The following is a 3,857-nucleotide window of genomic DNA, read 5'->3' on the forward strand; positions in this document are numbered from 1 at the left end:
ACACTAGCTAATATCTAAGTCTGATTTAGGCACTGGAAGTTTTAAAATTTTCAAAAGATTGCTAATCAGTGATGTACATCCATTATCACTATCAGAGAGAGTAAGTTGGAAGCATCCTTTCGGAGAAGGTGGCTTGCTGGTGGATATTTGTCAGTTTGAATGTGACTGATGCTATCAGGATGTTAACCTTAATACTTCACAGAGCTTCAGTAGAAAGCAATATATCTTCAGGCAATAATTTTATTTGTACAAAACAAGTGGTTTTTTTCTGTACAAAAATCCAATGTGTACATTTCAAAGATTGAGACTTCCCAGAAACGTTACTGGAATAGAGTGATAAAGACAAGGACATGTACCAGTTGTCAAAGGGAATACAAGTGATTTGTGTCTCATCTGCAGCTCTTGGGAGCTTTGCGAGTGACAGAAAGACCAACTGCACTAAGTGCTGCTAAAACACATCCCAGCAGAGTTCTTTCTCCTAAGCTCCTTGCAACCCAAATAGATAAGACAAGACAATAAAATATTTTTGTAATGATTTTCGGATAGCAATTAAAACCAGATATTTAAGGTCTTTGGGTAAACTTTTTATCTGTTACAGAGCTTAAGAGACTTAGCTCCATTCTGATTTCAAAGGACTCCAATCAGAATCATAAAACTCACTGCAACTTAACTGTGATTTCACACATCTTCCGGAACTGAAAGCACAGAGAGCTTGTCAGAGAGTTTAAATTTAAATTTATTTGTAAATTCAGATTGATTTTTTCCTAGGTTTGTCCATGACATTATATATATAAAAAAATACACCATTTTTAAGTGTTTGAGGAAACATTTGGAGGTCATGTTTCAGTCTGAGCTGTATCTACAGATTTGTAAAAGTAAATCATATGATATTCAGCATTTCTGTTCAGCTTATCTGCATAGAAGACTATATTTCTAAAATGCTTTAAAACAGCAATACTGAGCTGAACTTCATTTGTATGCCACTGGAAATCTGCTTTTGATGCAGCCGAAATCTGGGAGCAAAACTGTAAAGGAATCAGAAACTGAACCCAGAGTTTCATTTCAGTGAAGTAGCAGCATCAGAATGGTATAATGGGCTAATGAGAAGTGCTCCGTAAGTGATGTCATTGTCTCTCATATTAATACTAATGGAAAGCAAAAAAAAAAGATAATATTCAATAAGCTATCGCAGGTCAGAGGTATCCATTCCCTAAAGGAATTTCTATCTTCTAGCAACTTTTGGCTTTAAGATCCATTAAGTCAGAGGTCATACTCTAGACAATCATTTTAATGGACATTGAAAGATTTATCATCCATGATGTTATCTATTCTGCTCTTGACTCCATCTATATCGCCACTTTCACACTTTGTTGGGAAAAGGGCTACAGAATTTTGTTCTGCATTGCATAAGTAGAGCCCTCATTTTTATTTGCCTTAAGCCAGCTGCCTAACCTCCTACTGTATTTCTGATGCATGTTGTAAATCAACACAAGTTACTGATACTTTTTAATGATTTCTTCTCAGTTATGTTGTAAACAACGATGTTCAAACATGCCTCCATTAGATTTTTTCCCCTCAACAAAAAAATAAAGAAAGATAATGAGCATTGTAAAAAAGAAACTAATAATTGCCTTATGAGGTCCTTTTCTCTTGCTTTCTTTATGGTTTTCAACCTCTGTCCCAGTAAGTCCCCGGGGAAATTGTATTACAAAGATGAAAAATACAGAAGGAGGTTGTGTTCTCAACGACATGCTACAAAAACTCTGATGGATTTTTATAACAAACAGAGCAGAATACCTCTGTGTGGTTGTATTGTTCTAATGGGTGGTAGCTTAAGATTGTTCTTTGATGCTATGTCTCTCTAAAAATAATCAGATCTCTGAGCACAAGGCCTGGTACAACTACAACTTCCAGAGATTTTATTGTAGTTGTGAAAACTTAGTCTGATTATTTTGAATACAATCCCTTACAGAGTTTCAACTGTACTCATAAGTAAGCGATGGGAATTTACAGTATATCTCTTTATGGCCTATCCAGAGAATATAAAGATTTGAGAAGTTCTGTGCAGTTATGGAATGATTAAAAACATAATTTTGATACTATTTTTAAAGTGTCTTCCTGGTTTTGGTTCTCTCACTACCTACCTATCATTAATGTATGGTCTGTACTTTACTTAGTCATTCTACGTTGCCCTGGAAAACCACATTTTTTCCAGTGCTGGCTAAATACTTGAAAAAATCAGGTGTTTAGGTAAAAGATACAGTCCTTGATGCATTCTGTATTTCTTCTCTTTTTAGAATTACTTATTATTAAGAAAAAAGGAACATAGTCTCTTGAGCACTCTAAACAATCTATAGCTTTGGAAAAAGATACAAGAAGAAGAAAAAACATTGTTTTGCTACTTGTGTTGCTAGTTTAATAAATTTAAGTTAATATGACAATATTCATATGTTAAGAGCAAGTCATGCTAATGATAGGGTATATTTCTTTAGCAGTACTAAGAATTTGTATCTTTTGGAGAAAACCGTAAATTTGGAAATAAAAATGTGCTGCTAAAAGCACATGACACTGATAGTGCATATAGTTCAATTGACATAAAAGGAAAGAAAAAGCAAGGGCATTTCATTCCCCATTTTATGCTAAAACTACTTTCAACCTGTTTTATAGTTGTGAATAACAGTGAAGACAAGGACTTCTGAACATTGATTTTTTATTTACAAATGTTTGCAAAAAGCTACCTTGTCAAGAACCCACGCCTTCTAAAACTCTGTGGGTTTAGCATGCTTTAACACATGACTCGGCAACTGCACAACCTCCATGACTAAGATCCCAGACTCACACAAGCTGACAGCTCCGTCTTTTTATGATTTATGATTGCCCTCTCAGTACATCCATTTCAGTTTCAAAGCAGGGGGTTTTGAATTGTTCTCTCAAGGACGAATTCAACTCAGAACAGTCATCTATAAAACCACACAGCAACAAAAATCAACAACAGAGAGTCACTACATGCAGATATGTCTGCTTGGTGACAGGAGTGGGAAAAAATCAGCTGTGATGGCTAATAAGTCTCCATTACTGTGTCAGTCGCCTGTGTGGAATGCTAATCCATTTTTTTAAATTGAGATACTCAGAATAAGATGGAAAGGAAGAAGGAAAAGGGGGAATTCTTGGGGACTCCACTGCTATCACAGGACAGTGGTGTCCCACTCCCATCTCCTCCTGATGGAGAGTAGAGGCCAAGGAAGAGAAGAGAGATGGCTCAACATATTGAAATGAAGAAATTGAAATGAAATTTGCCCAAGAACCATCTTTCTGGAAACATAACTGGACAGAGCCAAGCGGACACTATGTCATTTAAAATCAACTGAGGGATAAAGTCTTCTCTGTAGCAGGTTATGAATTATCGAACAGTCTGTTTTAAGATTCATCTGGTTTTAAGATTCATCTGGTGTAAATTTGCTGGCTGGTAATATGGACTGTTACTTCATTCCACTCCTTTTCTCGTTAAAGGTTTTTTTTTTCCCTTCTTAAAATGACAAAAAAAAATTTCTGAATAGCACATTAGAATAAAATTTGAACCTCAAGGATGTTAAAGTCTAAATTTAAAACTGATGCGTAGGCAGCCTGCTACTGGGAGTCTTCCTTTTGGCTTCAGGTTTAAATCCACATTAATTACACTGAAATGAATAACTGCTTCTAGAATTGCACCAGTGGAAGATTTTGCTCCAATCTTTGTCATATTTTGACTAAAAAAGCATAGTCCTAAATGTAAATGTTAAATATTAATATTGAATTTAAATATACATGAAGGGAACTGCTTCCACTTGTTCATATTATGAGTCTAATTTAAGATTTCA

This window comes from Calidris pugnax, unplaced genomic scaffold (assembly GCF_001431845.1).
Source record: "Calidris pugnax isolate Ruff unplaced genomic scaffold, ASM143184v1 scaffold216, whole genome shotgun sequence".
NCBI classification, from domain to species: Eukaryota; Metazoa; Chordata; class Aves; order Charadriiformes; family Scolopacidae; genus Calidris; species Calidris pugnax.